This window comes from Schistocerca americana, chromosome 2 (assembly GCF_021461395.2).
Source record: "Schistocerca americana isolate TAMUIC-IGC-003095 chromosome 2, iqSchAmer2.1, whole genome shotgun sequence".
Classification (NCBI taxonomy): domain Eukaryota; kingdom Metazoa; phylum Arthropoda; class Insecta; order Orthoptera; family Acrididae; genus Schistocerca; species Schistocerca americana.
The window spans coordinates 291,716,157-291,733,816 of record NC_060120.1 but is presented as its reverse complement, the minus strand read 5'-3'; the positions used below and the strand labels follow the sequence as shown (position 1 = coordinate 291,733,816).

The 17,660-nt window shown below is 44.6% G+C and overlaps 1 protein-coding gene across 2 annotated transcripts in view; it reads left to right on the top strand.

Moving 5' to 3' along the window:
- LOC124595567 (ubiquitin carboxyl-terminal hydrolase 31) overlaps positions 1 to 17,660 on the top strand; it is a 368,886-nt gene that overhangs the window by 268,573 nt on the left and 82,653 nt on the right. The gene's annotated exons all lie outside the window — the stretch shown is intronic.

Sequence of the window (17,660 nt, the reverse complement as noted above, 5' to 3'; positions counted from 1 at the left end):
CCTTTGAGAGTTTATTGTAGTGCCTCTTTCCAGGAAATCCACAAAAATCGTATTTCTACCGGGTTACTGAGTAACCACGTGGTTGAAGGGGCAGGCGGCCGAATTTTACGACGAAGGAATTTCCAAGCTCGTCCATCGCTACGATAAGTGCCTTAATTTAAATGGCAACTATGTAGAAAAGTAGTATTTAAGTGTGGCTTGCATCTGTATATAATTACAAAAAATTCCAATACTTTATTTATTTTTAATTCCAAAACGTAATGTACTTTGTGGATAGCCCTCGTAATAGGAATAAAAAATTCAAAATCGGTTATTTCAGAAACCAGTTATTTTCAGCAACCAGTTATTTTCAGCGGCTTTAACTGTCCATTTGAAACTGGGGTTAAAAAAACGATATACCCGAAAACCGGTTGCTTGAGCGATAACCGCCATCCTTATTACGTGGTCTGGCTGCCGGAAGGCGCATCCAGAGCCAAGGTGCGTGAGCACTGATTGCAGACGCTTCGTGCGCGTAGCACCGCTGCTTTAGCGCAACGAAGTATGCCTGGCTGAGTCATTGAGCCAGGCAGGGAGGGTATCCCAGTCCGGTCGCCACACTGAGCCGGGGGAAGCTCGCTGACTCGCACTGCTTATGGTGGCAGCGTCCAGCGAGAGGTTAACCACGACGCCGGTATACCCTGTGCAGGCCTCTCCATTTCAGCACAACTGTTCCCAAGCGTCCATTTGAAGCTGTTCACTGTAGTCAGGCCTCGGTGTACCGCTACAGTATCGACTCCATGCGCTTAGGACCATCACCAAACTCACTACACATTTCTCAGGATGTGTCCTATCAACCGATGCTTCTTTTGGTCAAGTTGTGCCACAAATTTCTTTTCTCCCTAGTTCCATTAAGTGCCTCCTCATTAGTTACGTCATTTACCGTCTAAGCTTCAGCATTCTTCTGAAGCACCACATTTCAAAAGCTGTTATTCTCTTCTAGTCCGGGCAGTAAGTCTTCTACGTTTCGCTACATATAAAGCTACATTCAATACAAATTCTTCAAAAGAGTCTCCATAACAACTAAGTTACTTTGCAATGTTGAAGTGTTTCTCAGAAAACCTTGTATTAATACTACCAGTATGTGGTTTTTTTTAGCCTCTCTACTTCGGCCATCGTCGGTTTCTTTGCTAAGCAAGTACCTTACCTACCCAACATTGCCCGATTTAATTCAACTGCATTTCATTACCCCGGTTTGCTTCTGTTGATATTCATGTTACATCCTCCGATCAAGACAATGTCCATCCCGTTCAACTGCTGTTCTGAGGCCTTTGCTGTGTCTGGCGATGTGATCCGCAAATCTCATACATGAAATTTCCCAATTTATCCTCAGTTTCATTCAGAGCTTACTCATTGTACAGATGGGATAAAAATTTCCCAGTTTATCCTCTGTTTCATTCAGAGCTTACTCATTGTACAGGTGGGATAACAGTGGAAATAGGTTACAAATCTGTCCTGCCCTTTTTCTCGTACTACCTGCCTGTCATGTCTTTAGAGTCTCATGGTTATAGTCGGTTTTCTGTACATGTCGTAGATAATTTTTCGGTCGCTACGTTTCATCCCTGCTGCTATCACAGTTTTAAAGATTATGTTTCAGTGAACTTTAACGAAAGCTTTTGTAAATGTACAAATATTGTGTTTTTGCGTTTGTTAACCGGTGTGGTAAGATAAGTCGGATCAATATTGTTTGGCGTGTTCATACATTCTCCGAGACACAAATTTCCGTAGATAGGCGTTTACTCATCGTTCCATTCTTCTGTGACGTGTTTCAGAGCTTGGGTAATACATCTGTCAGCACTTGTGTTGTGTGGTGTGGTATTGGGCTTATTATATTCTTCTTCAAGTGAGCGGGTATTTCGCCTTATCTCATGCATCCCGTATGTCAGGTACAATAGGTTTTTATCTTTGTACGTAGGTAATCAGGAGTCTAGAGAGAAAAAAAGATAGTAGAGACGTAGAAGTCCCTCCAAAACGGCCTATCACCGAGCAGCAGAAAATAACAAAAGGAGACGTAATGTACTGGTTGTAGCATGCCTGTGAGAGATCGGCTAGGCCCGATCTACTGATGCACCGAGACCCATTCGCCGGGGTATACTTGGCGTGCACGAGCTGGGGTGGTGTAGTGTAGTGTGTTGTGTTGTGGTGGCGCCGGCACGGGTCCCCGTGAGCGCGACTTGCGTGCGGCGACCACGCGTGTCCCGCGTCCGTTCTGGCGTCTATCGAGCGGCGCGGCGTGGCCTTGCCTTGTCGTCGGAAATGGGACATTTCCGCGGTCCGCCTGCCACTGTTAATAATGCAGCCGCCCGTAAACCCGGAGGGTAAGGGGGGCGCTGGGTGGGACACGTCAAGCAGTAAAAAGACCCGACGTCTCCCGGCTCTCGAAATGTAATCCCACCTTATTACGGTTTAACTAGGGGCAACTATGTCGCCGGTAAATAAACGACACTGTCACTAGTAGAATGTTTTCCTATTATAGCTGCACAAAGCGTTACGAACCCTGTTCTTCCATCTTCATGTGCTAGTTACATTTAAAATGAACTGACTTACGCTACTACATCTGATGACGCCGCGATTTCTTAAGTACGGGAAACACCTTGTTTCCATCGAAATTTTTCAATGTCGTAGATAATGTTCTTTCTTTGTCTCGGTACGTGCTTTCCTTGTTAATCGCGTTATGCTATTGTGCCTGTAGGTGACACACATTTCCTGTTACCTCTGGAACTGCTGAGTAGTAGCGCGCATTCTCGTATACTCCTACAAATCGTGTCATTCGAGCTTTTCTCCTTTGTGTACGTTTCATATCTTCTCTCAGTGAAAGTTTGCTCCTCAAAATGGGCCAGTCAGCTGCACAGAATCTCCTGTTAAGTAAATTTGGGACTACATACGTGCATATGACGATGAAGTTCTAGTCGCTGTTGTGGGCTTCGGATTGGAGATGTGAGTACATGGACTCGGACAGATGACACCTGCCAAGGTCGTACCTAGAAAGCAGAGATCTGTACTCTGGAGTCTAGTGTATTCTGGAGGGCATCACTCAAATCTCCGTTCGATCATTCAGATTTGAGTTCTCCGTGGCTTCACTAAATCGATTATGGCAAATACCGGGATGGTTCCTTTTTACAGGACACTCCTATCCTATCCTTCCCTAAGCTGAAATTGTGCTCCCTCTGTAATGACTTCGTCATTGATTTACTGACTGAAAAATAAGATGACGTGGTGCTGCCTACTGGCTTCGAAATGGGGGGGGGGGGGGGGGGGGGCAATGAAGTAGAGCGCGTCACACAGGTAACCAGAGTGATATGAATAATGGGGTGTCGGTTCTGCAAGAACTAGCAGCTTTGTCTCCCCTGTATTTTGTGCTGAATATGCCTGTCCGTTGCTGTCCGCACCTGTACCTTACGTTGCTTTATTCTCAAAATAACAGCGCTCTCCAATCAAGCTCCTAACTATAGACGGCTGCTCTAGTACACCTGTCTTCGGTTCTTCAGCTACAGCCACGTACTGACGGGTGCCATTAGTGCACTAATGGCATTACGTTATTAGATGTTATTGAAGAAGGAAATCTAATAAGTAACGTCTGGTGACTTTTCTTTTGTCAAATATTTGAGCGAAGCGAAAACAAGACTCCTTATAAATTACACAGTGGTCTTTTGCTCCAGTTTTCATAGCCAAACGAAGAGTCGTAAAAGGACGAATGGAGTATAAAGTTGACAGCGTGAGATATAGTTAAAAAAAAAGTGCTGGAAGATATGTGTAATTAAGAAAAACTTAACTAAGGATTTGAGGGAAGATTGAAATATTTCTCGAGAAGCTGCTGATAGCCATGCAAATGAAGCTTCGAAAAGTTCATCCCTTCAAGGCTTAGCTATTTTACGCATTAAAAGTTGCATTGGTGTTACATTTAACTGCCAAATGGCTTCCTTCGAATCAAGTACTAAATTCAGGACTTTTGAGCACAGAAGACTCTAGGGAAGCAAATGAGATGTCATGAAAGCCATGCTTTATGGGCAAATCGTGAAAATAATTAAAAATTCTGAAAAAAAGTCATGTTTTGTGAAATGATTTATCTAAAAGTAAGAAACAAAATAGGATAGATACAGATTTGACTAGCGTCTGAGTGATGCTTGAAATAATATACAGGAAATGAGGCGCCGATTGAGAATTTAGAGTTCAATGTTTAACTTAGAATTTCAAAGACTACTACGAGATATTTATCTGATGGATTTTATAGACTTCTCTTGTGTGACCCTGACATATTTCTATCACCTGTGCCCGAACGAGTAAAAAAGTTGCAACAAATTTTCAGACTCGAAAGTTTTTGAATAGGGAATCCGTCAAATATAAGGAAAAAGAACGCACATTCTCAATGGGCACATCATTTGGCGTACATGATTTCGAGCATCATGCAAAGGAGCGTCAGATGTTTCTCTGATCTGTTTTATTTCGTACTTTCGGATAAATAATTTCACAAAACATTTGACGGCTTGTTTCAAGCCAAAGGAAAAATTCAGATTGTCGCAATAAAGCGATCGTATAATATGCCGCTTCGTATTGTGTTGTTTTTGCTATCGTTATATGTGTTGAGTAAATTTTAATCTTACTCATTTTCAGTGTAAATGGTTCCCATTTTCTATTGTCCATTAACCAGTCACATGTGCCAAGATGGCACGTTTTTTCTGCTAATTCTCGTTCTACTTTGTGCTTTGTCACGTTTATATTATAGATTTGTTAGGAGCATGAGGAAAGAGCATGCATGCGCGCTGCCATGCATGTTTTTTGTTATCCATTTTAATATATTCCTAAGGGGCAGCTGTCTGTGTTGTCATTATCGGGCCGTTGTCCCAAAAACGCTGGTTAGGACGAAAGACTTTATTACCCCCAGTAAATTCATACATTCACATTCTACAATGGCGCTGATAAATATGTTTTGGAGCGGCCTCTAACCGATATCACCACCACAATCATCATCAAACGATAATTGGAGATCGTAATTGTATAGCGAACCCATAATGTAGCTAGTTGTTTCTTCAACGATGGTACTGTGCCTTCCCGCGGATTTGCCTTACTTCCGGATGCGTTCAAGAAGAATCCTTGTCGCAGGTAAAATGCTCTCGTGCCATCCTAACGTATGGATGAACAAGTTGTATCGATCGGCAGCGAAATATGTGCGTCGCTGCACATCTCGACCAGTCATTGACTTTAATCCGTATATACGTAGAATGCACCAGGCTCGCACATTTTGTCTTCAGGACAGCATTTTTTTATTTTTTTTTATTTTTATTTTTTTTTAAAATAGTGGATATCGCCCGGTCCGCACAAAAGTTTTGGCTGAGGAGTGCCCAGGATGCCAATAGCCCTGCTCACCTTTACGGAATGGAAAATATATGACGCAATATGCAGAATGCTTCCCAAAATTTGCGAGTCTTCTCATTACTAGTACCTTTCTGAAAGTATCCGTGTGCCGTACCGCGTTATCGAAGCTGAATCCACAAGTTTCACTAATAACACCCTTGGTATGTCGCAGCGGACAGACTGCAACGAAGTGGAATTTTCGTTTCGTCTGGACCCTCATGTACGGTTTAGTTTGTTCGTTTACCAGCCGTTGTATAAAGTGTCTTCCTTGCTCTTAAGCGCAAATTTAATATTTATCCGTCATTTAAATCTGAAGCAGAGTGCTATAGTCGAATGGAATTCGATTGATACCTTTTCTGCATGTGGCGACAGCAAGAAGGTTGTAACTTGACAAAGCCTTGCAGGTTACAGAGGCCACATAACTAGTGAAGACAGCAAGTTCACTGCGAAACTAGAATTATGTATTAATACCTTCAGCTGCTGACGGGCGTTGATATATACACCAACGGGGACAGGTGAAAATGTGTGCCCCGACCGGGACTCGAACCCGGAATCTCCTGCTCACTTCGCAGACGCTCTATCCATCTGAGCCATCGAAGGCACAGAGGATAGTGCGACTGCAGGGACTATCTCGCGCACGCCTCCCGCGAGACCCACATTCTCACCTTACATGTCCACACTCTACCATTCGTAGTGTCCCTACCTAGCACACTCATTACTCGTGGAAGACATTCTTACCAAGTCCCGTAAGAGTTGGGGTAATATGTGTGCATCCGCACAGAAGAAGAAGAAGAAGAAGAAGAAGGAAAAGGTCAAGTCCGAAAGAACAGACACAATATCCATATAAATATATAGCAAGTTCACTAAGTTCGTACTCGTACCTGTTTTACCACTGGTTGTTTTCGGCTTTCCATTAACATAAACCGTGGTATGTGAGAGGTTTGTCTTTTGTGTCAACCGAGAGCTGCGGAAGCGACTTTGGGAGGCGTCTGCGGTATAAGTGTGTAGCAAGCCCACTGTATTGACAAAATCCGTTTCAGCCGCAGTGCGGAGCCAGCGGGAGTCGCAGCAGCAGCTGCAGCAGCGGCCAGCGTGTCTGACACCGACGCTGGACCACCCGCAGTTGGCGGCGGGTGAGGCCCGAGTCTGGCCAGCACCGGCCGAGGCCGCTGCGAGGCGCTGGCTCGTAATAGCACTCGACACCTGCACGGGTTTGCGAGGATAACAAGTCAGAGCTCGTGCGGAAAGATTTACGTGTTCATGTTTCGTACGTGCTATTCGAGACTGGAACGGGTGAAGAAATACACCGAAACGCCAGAGAAACTGATATGTGTATGCGTGTACAAATACAGAGAGATGTAAACAGGCAGCATACGGCGCTGCGGTCGGCAACGCCTATATAAGACAACAAGTGTCTGGCGCAGTTGTTAGATCGGTTATTGCTGCTACAATGGCAGGTTATCAAGGCCCAAGTGAGTTTTAACGTGGTGTTATAGTCGACATGCGTGCGATGGGACACAGCAACTTCGGTGTGGCGATGAAGTGGGGATTTTCCCTTACCACCATTTCACGAGAGTACCGTGAATATCAGGAATCCCGTAAAGCATCAAATATCCTACATCGCTGCAGCTGAAAAAGATCCTTCAAGAACGCGACGAACGACGACTGAAGAGACACGTTCAACGTGACAGAAATGCAACAGTTCCGCAAATTGCTGCAGATTTCAATGCCGGGCCCTCAACAAGTGTCAGCGTGCAAACCATTCAACGAAACACCATCGATATGGGCTTTCGGAGCCGAAGGCCCACTCTTGTACCCTTGATGACCGCACGACACAAAAGTTAACGCCTCGCCTGGGCTGTCAACACCGACAGAGGACTGTTGATGACTGCAGACATGTTAACTAGTCCGACGAGTCTCGTTTCAAATTGTGTGGAGCGGATGGACGTATGCGGGTATGGAGACAACCTCATGAATCCGTGAACCCAGCATGTCAACAGGGGACTGTTCAAGCTGGTGGATGATATGTAATGGTGTGGGGCTTGTGCAGTTGGAGTGATCTGGGATCCCTTATACGTCTAGATACGACTCTTGACAGGTGATACGTACGTAAGTATCCTGTCTGATCACCTGCATCCGTTGATGTCGCTTGTGCATTCCGACGGACTTGGGCAATTCCAGCAGGACAATGCGACACCCCACACGTCCAGAATCGCTACAGAATGTCTCCAGGAACACACTTCGGAGTTTAAACACTTCGCTGGTCACCAGGCTCCCCAGACGTGAACATTATTGAGCATATCTGGGATGCCTTGAAACGTGCTGTTCCGAAGAGATGTCCACTCCCTTGTACTCTTATGAATTTATGGATAGCCCTGCAGTATTCATGCTGTCAATTCTCTCCAGCACTATTTCGGACATTAGTCGAGTCCACGCCACGTGGTGTTGCGGCACTTTTGCGTGCTCTCGGTGGCCCTACACGATATTAGGCAGGTGTACCAGTTCCTTTATCTCTTCAGTGTTCTTGAACCCTCTGCCGAGTACTCAGTTCTGAACAGCAAGGCAGTGATGTTTGTGTAGGTGCAGGCGTGGAAGTGAAAAACGTGAAAGAAGCAACGTTTACATTTAAAAGTATAAACATAAAGCAATAATCAGGTTGAAGGGTTTGTTTCAAAACCCCAAAGTAATTTGTTGTTTTCCGTGTACCAGCGATCCGAGTTAAAAGTTGCTCTGTAGTAACAAAAGAAATTTAGAACCAACGAATAACGAATAACGTAACTTCTAACCTCTGAAATTTTGTGCTGTAACATGTGCTCCCTGCCGCCGTTGGATAAGCAGCTGAGCAGCAAGTCGTATACTTCTAGCTCACTCATTTGTTACATAGTTTAATTCTTAATTTCTTTGCGTGTTTTTGGTACTTGCATTGTTTAATTCATAAATTTCGGGCGTATTATAGTATTTGAGAGTTGTAGCATCGCGTTTTAGTACCTGAATAGTGTAAATTCGCTTAGTCTCCTTCGGCCGCCGAGCAGTGTCAGCAGTGCCCAAGTAGCAGCATTACTGCATTTACTAGGCAATCTTGTATTTTAATAACCGTTTAAATTTCGTGTCGATTTGTTTGCGCTCTCTGTAGATTAGTTCAGACGTTCTTTGCACAACAGTTTTTAGCATGGATAGGGACTGCAACTGCTGTGTTCGGATGCAGGCTGAGTTGGCATCCCTTCGCTCCCAGCTTCAGGCAGTGTTGGCTTCGGTCACACAGCTTGAGGCTGTTGCCAATGGGCATCACTGTGGGGGTCCGGATGGGGGTTTGTCGGGGACGGCCAGCTCGTCCCACGCATCCCCTGATCGGACTACGACTGTGGTTGCCCGGGATACTGCCCGCATTGAGGCTGATCCCTCACCTGTGGTAGAGTGGGAGGTCGTCTCAAGGTGTGGCAGGGGGCGAAAGACATTCCGGAGGGCTGAACGGAAAGCCTCTCCAGTTTGTCTGACGAGCCGGTTTCAGGCTCTGTCTCAGGCTGATACTGATCTTCGGCCGGACATGGCTGCTTGTCCTGTTCCAGAGGTTGCCCCTCAGTCTGCAAGATCCGGGCAGTCGCAGAGGGTAGGCTTACTGGTAGTTGGGAGCTCCAACGTCAGGCGCGTAATGGGGCCCCTTACGGAAATGGCAGCAAGAGAGGGGAAGAAAACCAATGTGCACTCCGTGTGCATACCGGGGGGACTCATTCCAGATGTGGAAAGGGTCCTTCCGGATGCCATGAAGGGTACAGGGTGCACCCATCTGCAGGTGGTCGCTCATGTCGGCACCAATGATGTGTGTCGCTATGGATCGGAGGAAATCCTCTCTGGCTTCCGGCGGCTATCTGATTTGGTGAAGACTGCCAGTCTCGCTAGCGGGATGAAAGCAGAGCTCACCATCTGCAGCATCGTCGACAGGACTGACTGCGGACCTTTGGTACAGAGCCGAGTGGAGGGTCTGAATCACAGGCTGAGACGGTTCTGCGACCGTGTGGGCTGCAGATTCCTCGACTTGCGCCATAGGGTAGTGGGGTTTCGGGTTCCGCTGGATAGGTCAGGAGTCCACTACACGCAACAAGCGGCTACACGGGTAGCAGGGGTTGTGTGGCGTGGGCTGGGCGGTTTTTTAGGTTAGATGGCCTTGGGCAAGTACAGAAAGGGCAACAGCCTCAACGGGTGCGGGGCAAAGTCAGGACATGCGGGGACCAAGCAGCAATCGAAGCTGCGTTGGTAAAGTATCGGAAGTTCAAGCGCTGATAGAAAGCACCGAAGCTGAAATCGTTATAGGTACAGAAAGGTGGCTGAAGCCAGAGATAAATTCTGCCGAAATTTTTACAAAGGTACAGACGGTGTTTAGAAAGGATAGATTGCATGCAACCGGTGGTGGAGTGTTCGTCGCTGTTAGTAGTAGTTTATCCTGTAGTGAAGTAGAAGTGGATAGTTCCTGTGAATTATTATGGGTGGACGTTACACTCAACAACCGAACTAGGTTAATAATTGGCTCCTTTTACCGACCTCCCGACTCAGCAGCGTTAGTGGCAGAACAACTGAGAGAAATTTTGGAATACATTTCACATAAATTTTCTCAGCATGTTATAGTCTTAGGTGGAGATTTCAATTTACCAGATATAGACTGGGACACTCAGATGTTTAGGACGGGTGGTAGGGACAGAGCATCGAGTGACGTTATACTGAGTGCACTATCCGAAAATTACCTCGAACAATTAAACAGAGAACCGACTCGTGGAGATAACATCTTGGACCTACTGATAGCAAACAGACCCGAACTTTTCGACTCTGTATGTACAGAACAGGGAATCAGTGATCATAAGGCCGTTGCAGCATCCCTGAATATGGAAGTTAATAGGAATATAAAAAAAGGGAGGAAGGTTTATCTGTTTAGCAAGAGTAATAGAAGGCAGATTTCAGACTACCTAACAGATCAAAACGAAAATTTCTGTTCCGACACTGACAATGTTGAGTGTTTATGGAAAAAGTTCAAGGCAATCGTAAAATGCGTTTTAGACAGGTACGTGCCGAGTAAAACAGTGAGGGACGGGAAAAACCCACTGTGGTACAACAACAAAGTTAGGAAACTACTGCGAAAGCAAAGAGAGCTCCACTCCAAGTTTAAACGCAGCCAAAACCTCTCAGACAAACAGAAGCTAAACGATGTCAAAGTTAGCCTAAGGAGGGCTATGCGTGAAGCGTTCAGTGAATTCGAAAGTAAAATTCTATGTACCGACTTCACAGAAAATCCTAGGAAGTTCTGGTCTTACGTTAAATCAGTAAGTGGCTCGAAACAGCATATCCAGACACTACGGGATGATGATGGCATTGAAACAGAGGATGACACGCGTAAAGCTGAAATACTAAACACCTTTTTCCAAAGCTGTCTCACAGAGGAAGACCGCACTGCAGTTCCTTCTCTAAATCCTCGCACAAACGAAAAAATGGCTGACATCGAAGTAAGTGTCCAAGGAATAGAAAAGCAACTGGAATCACTCAATAGAGGAAAGTCCACTGGACCTGATGGGATACCAATTCGATTCTACACAGAGTACGCGAAAGAACTTGCCCCCCTTCTAACAGCCGTGTACCGCAAGTCTCTAGAGGAACGGAGGGTTCCAAATGATTGGAAAAGAGCGCAGATAGTCCCAGTCTTCAAGAAGGGTCGTCGTGCAGATGCGCAAAACTATAGACCTATATCTCTGACGTCGATCTGTTGTAGAATTTTAGAACATGTTTCTTGCTCGCGTATCATGTCATTTCTGGAAACCCAGAATCTACTATGTAGGAATCAACATGGATTCCGGAAACAGCGATTGTGTGAGACCCAACTCGCTTTATTTGTTCATGAGACCCAGAAAATATTAGATACAGGCTCCCAGGTAGATGCTATTTTTCTTGACTTCCGGAAGGCGTTCGATACAGTTCCGCACTGTCGCCTGATAAACAAAGTAAGAGCCTACGGAATATCAGACCAGCTGTGTGGCTGGATTGAAGAGTTTTTAGCAAACAGAACACAGCATGTTGTTATCAATGGAGAGACGTCTACAGACGTTAAAGTAACCTCTGGCGTGCCACAGGGGAGTGTTATGGGACCATTGCTTTTCACAATATATTTAAATGAACTAGTAGATAGTGTCGGAAGTTCCATGCGGCTTTTCGCGGATGATGCTGTAGTATACAGAGAAGTTGCAGCATTAGAAAATTGTAGCGAAATGCAGGAAGATCTGCAGCGGATAGGCACTTGGTGCAGGGAGTGGCAACTGACCCTTAACATAGACAAATGTAATGTATTGCGAATACATAGAAAGAAGGATCCTTTATTGTATGATTATATGATAGCGGGACAAACACTGGTAGCAGTTACTTCCGTAAAATATCTGGGAGTATGCGTGCGGAACGATTTGAAGTGGAATGATCATATAAAATTAATTGTTGGTAAGGCGGGTACCAGGTTGAGATTCATTGGGAGAGTGCTTAGAAAATGTAGTCCATCAACAAAGGAGGTGGCTTACAAAACACTCGTTCGACCTATACTTGAGTATTGCTCATCAGTGTGGGATCCGTACCAGATCGGTCTGACGGAGGAGATAGAGAAGATCCAAAGAAGAGCGGCGCGTTTAGTCACAGGGTTATTTGGTAACCGTGATAGCGTTACGGAGATGTTTAATAAACTCAAGTGGCAGACTCTGCAAGAGAGGCGCTCTGCATCGCGGTGTAGCTTGCTCGCCAGGTTTCGAGAGGGTGCGTTTCTGGATGAGGTATCGAATATATTGCTTCCCCCTACTTATACCTCCCGAGGAGATCACGAATGTAAAACTAGAGAGATTAGAGCGCGCACGGAGGCTTTCAGACAGTCGTTCTTCCCGCGAACCGTACGCGAATGGAACAGGAAAGGGAGGTAATGACAGTGGCACGTAAAGTGCACTCCGCCACACACCGTTGGGTGGCTTGCGGAGTATAAATGTAGATGTAGATGTAGATGTTTTAAGTGAACTCGGGAACTAGGAGACTGCGCTTAATGACACAGGGTGAACACGAACTCCTGCAACATAATTTCGGAGGTTGCTCAGGGATATTTTCGGAATACTTTCTGTACCAGACACGTGGTTTCAAATCGCTCATCGCAAGATACTTGCATTTTGTTTCTTTTCGTCAGTATCTTTATAGTTCACTGAATAAATTTGGAGAACAGCGTAAATGCAGACTGTGTGAGCATTGTGCCTCTTGTTTGGAAAAAAAACTTGTTCCATTCAGTCACGGTAGTTGCTGTTGACAACGCTAAGGCCCACTTTCCTCTTCGTCCTCAAGTTTGCAGTCAGTGGTGCTCGGTCCCGTCTCCAAAATACGCAAAAAATATTTTTGAACGACCGATGAATTTTGTTTCTCTAGTTTGGGTTTACCTTGTATAAACTGTATCTACCACCGCCCACCCCGCGTCCCAACATACAGCCAAAAATTCGGCGCTGAGAAAGAATACTGTGTGGAATGATTGAGTTGGGGAACCTTGAGAGTGGTTGTGCTTCTCATGTCGTAATCCTTCTACTGCACCCACTTGCTCGATGGTATATTTTAAATGTAGCTCTTTTAATTGAGTTACCGAGTTTCCATTGTCAGACGCAGCCTAATAACCGGTACAGTTGAAGCTGCTAGAACACGCAAGCACAATTAGTTTGTGTGTTCAGACTTCACTACCGAGTTGTTCGCCGACATTTATTCAACATGGCCTTGTCAGCTGTCTGTGACCGAAAGAGGTTTAGTGCATTTGATGCTAGCTGTTCAATATTGTACGAATTTTGTTCTGTTGCACCCGGTCCGTTCCGGAAGACTGTTGGAAATGTTCTGGAAGAAGGCAGTACATCTGTAAAGAAAATCACTCACAGTACGCTAGTGCGGCCAATTCAGTAGTAGTCTACTGCGCCAATGGTTAGAGGCCTCATGGAGTAGGCGCGACACGAACCGTGGAACGATTCCCATACTAACGAAAGGCTAATTGGGATTCTCAGGGAACTTAATCCGCGGAAGAAAGGTAACGATGTCGCTGAACGCTGTTTGGTAAAGAACCGGTATTCCGAAAAGAGAAAACGGTTATCATGCTTTGCGGACTAAATAATAAAGTGTATTTTCTAGGTTATTTTGAGTAAACTCTATGCAAATAATGTGAAAATATACACTAATTTCACGTTAACACTTGCTTTCGACATTAAAAAATGGTTCAAATGGCTCTGAGCACTATGGGACTTAACTTCTAAGGTCATCAGTCCCCTAGAACTTAGAACTACTTAAACCCAACTAACCTAAGGACAGCACACACATCCATACCCTAGGCAGGATTCGAACCTGCGACCGTAGCGGTCGCTCAGCTCCAGACTGTAGCGCCTAGAACCGCTCGGCCACTCCGGCCGGCGCATTCGACATTAGGAAAGCAAGTTATCAACTTGACATGATCCAAAAATAACAAACACTGACTTTTCTAAATAAATTTATACTGAAATACTAAATGGACTAAGTCCACCAAGCAAGAAATCGTTACTGTTCAGTCTTGGTTCAGGTCACCGTGAAAGTGTTTGTGCACCTCAACTAGATATTCAATTATACTTTTCAGGTGTCTCTTCTTCTATGAAGACAATCCTTTCGCGCCACCAACCTCACTGCATATGATCGTTTTGAAATTTTCACTTCGCCACCCTTTTTTCAATGCTCCATTTTTCCCATCCCTCTATTATTTGTCCATTTTTCATCTGTTGTGGGTTTAATCCATGAGGCAGGACTTACATTCACCATAGTTATGTTAATGATCATATCATCTGCTTCCTGGAAGTCGACAAAATAACTTCCTCTTACCTGAATAACTTTAAAAGATTCAATATTGCGAGTTCTTGCTATTTTTTCAATTATTGATCTCTCGTAGAGTTACCAGTTCGCCCTTTATTTCACTTTGCTAAATCATTCATATTATTTTCACTATCCGTTGTACTGCCAATGAAGACACGCAAGAGACAGGCTACAAAACGGCAGGAGCAAGTGGAAATACATAATCTCAATGTTCAGTATAGCCAACTCATGTAACACGTTCTGCATTACACCATTTAGTATGAACAATTCATAGGAGTTACCCCTCATATCTATTGGCTTTCGTAGCACCTATATCAGCCATTATTGGAGGTAGCTCTTAAAGTATGTAAAAGCTCTGTTCACATTCCACCTAAAGAACTAGAAAACAATTTATGCAGAGCTGGCGCTTAGTCCATTTGGCATCATAACACTTCAATTCTGTTGCCTCCGTGTTTAGACCACTACGACACACGAAAATTTTTGCCGAAATGGGACCCGAACCTGAGTTTCCTGCTCATCGCGGTTGGTCGCTTGAACAACTTCGCGTATCCGAGCACGCCTTCAGGTCCGATACAAACATCCATAACGTGTCATTGCGTTAAAGTCCCATGGCGGTCGCACACCGTTTGTGTGGTTCTACATAGGGAGAGACAATGTTTTCCTCGTCAGTTTGCCTTGCTTTGGCATGAAATTTTCATCTGTCTGTAGTAATCCATCCAGCTGATGTAATATTTGTTTGCAATTTGCGAATATATTTCATAGGGCATTTGCGTTCAGCTATACAGTCACTGCACTAACTATATAAATATCTCGGATAGCTATCGTGAAAATAAGATGAAACAGATTAGGACTTGTACAAAGTCAGACGTTTTTGCCTCCCTCCATAAGCGAATGTAATAAAACAGAAAGTACTTATGTTGACACGAAATACCCTCTGCCATTCGTAGCTCAGCAGCTTGTACAGTTATGTACATGATTTGGTCGCTTTGCAGCTGCGCCAGTAGGCGTTGAAACTTTGTACTCATAACTCGGAGGTCCTGGGTTCTAGTAGCAGATCCGTTAACGTAATGCAGGTTTTGTAGGCCCCTGCACAGCTCTGTTCACTGCAAGCGCGAGCGTAGGGAGCGGTAAGTACCAGATCTGAGCGCATAGTGACAGGACGTTAAAGTAAGGTAATTCATTTAAGAGTTCATACCCAGCGTAGTTTCGCGCTAGTGAGTTATGTCGCAGAGGATTGAATGGGTTTGCAGTGCTGTATGAGCTACCGAGTTCAGTTGGCAGTTAGCGGGTATTTTGTGCTGCCCACGAGACCGCGTGGAGGTCAGGTTAATCGTCTTGTCAGCAAACTTTAAACGAGCGCTAAGAAGCTGTTAAAGTCTTTCGGCCTGCGCGGCCTGTTACGCCCATTAGCAAAGTGGCGTAGGTTTTTACACACATAGAAAAGGAGTTCTTTCCTTTTCAGCAATGGGAACGATTCGAAATTAAGTAGTTGAGAGGGCCACATTTAGTGTAAGTGGACCTCTCTTCGGACGAGCCGCCACGGAATGAAAGAAATAAAAATATTTTGACGGCTGATACCTGTTGTAGGATCTGAGGAATCAAACCGCGAGCTATGTCATAGGCTAATAGCGCGGTGAAGACTGGCCAACTTTAATGGTTCGTCTTTTTGTACCGAACGACGTTAGTGAACTTTGTTATGCATTTTATTACGCCAGTTGCAACATTATGTCAGTCCAACGACAGGATCAAGAGAGGCTTGAATTATGACGTAGCCTTAACGAGGATCTTAAAACTTCAACATGTGCATCCATACCGAGCGAATCACTGTGAACTGCATGTTAAGGGCGTAATTCGTAATTCGTATTGTACCAAGTATTGAGATTTCTTCTCCTCCCTCTCGTGCATGGAGAATGGAAGGAATTAGTGCTTGTACGACACTGTCTAATTTTATCTGAGCCACATCTACGGGTCACGTAAGAAGTGGGCTGATGATTATTCGTAATTTCTGCCACCTACCGAGACAGCGCAGTGCTTAGCACACTGGACACGCATTCGAGAGGACGACAGTTCAAACCCGAGCCCGGCCATCCCAATTTAGGTTTTCCGTGATTTCCCTAAATCGCTTCAGGCAAATACCGGGATGGTTCCTTTGAAAGGCCACTGCCGACTTCCTTCCGCAGCCTTTCCTAATCCGACGGGACCGATGACCCCACTGTTTTCTCCCCTTCCCCAAATCAACCATCCAATCAACCAATTTCTGCCCTGAAAAAAGGTTCGCGGACTTATCTGAATAGGTACTTCTGAAGTACTCGACGTCTTTCTTTGCGAGTCTGCCAATCAAGACGTTGCAACATTTCTGTTACACGCTTGCCAGCCAGAATAGCGTGTGACAATTCACACCGACCTTCTGTATACGCACCATGTCTGCTGTTAGTCTGGCTTACTGTGTGTATCCCACACTCTTCAGCAGTACTCAGGTATGGACTGGTACAAGTATTTTTTACGCAATATTTTTCGAAGATAAGGCACGGTGTCCCCAGTATCTAGCAATAAATCTGTAGTCTGCCATCTGCTTTACCTACAATCAGCTAATCTGATCGTTCCGCTTCCTGTCTCCGCACATTGCTATTACCAAATATTTGACGTGACTGGCTCTAATTGTCATTAATTAATACCGTAGTGAAGGCATACCATGCTTTTAAGTTTCGTGAAGGGTACAATTTGCGTTTCTCTACTTTAAGAGTAGGTTATCAATTCCTGCAGTAGCCTCACAACTAGTCGAAATGTAACTGGATATTACTGCAATTTTTACTGCATAGAATTTTTTCATAGATACGTGCATCATCCTCAGATAGCTTACGATTGCAACAAAAACTATCTACTAAGTCAATTAACTAACATCAGTGATCCTATTACACTCCTATGGTGCCCATCTTTAAAATACAATAGTCAGACCTGGTTAGATATCCAATATGAACAGATTCTCTTTATAAAGCTTTGACGTGGCGCATTACATTACTTTAATATTTGTTCCGTAGATCATGACTACAACATTTTGTAATGATGTGGAATGTGTCCGTTTAACCTACGTTTTCATTACACTTTTTTCTAGTGTCAGCTGTAAGATGAATAGAAACAAGGATACAGGGTAAGTAAGCTGCCCCTACCCATGGGTTTTATGCTAACTGCAACACTTTCAAACACCACGCCAGAAATTTTAAATTTTCATATTCTTTTGCTAGCTGCGCGCAAACTAATAGTCCTACAGAAAAAATGAACACGGCAATTTCATAGGAAATTTAATTTCGTTAAAATTTGTATGGGGGTGCTTTTTCATTGGAGGCCGTGGTTTTTGAGTTACGCAAGAAAAAGGTGTTTGAAGGTCATTTTTGCTTTGAAGGGTTTCA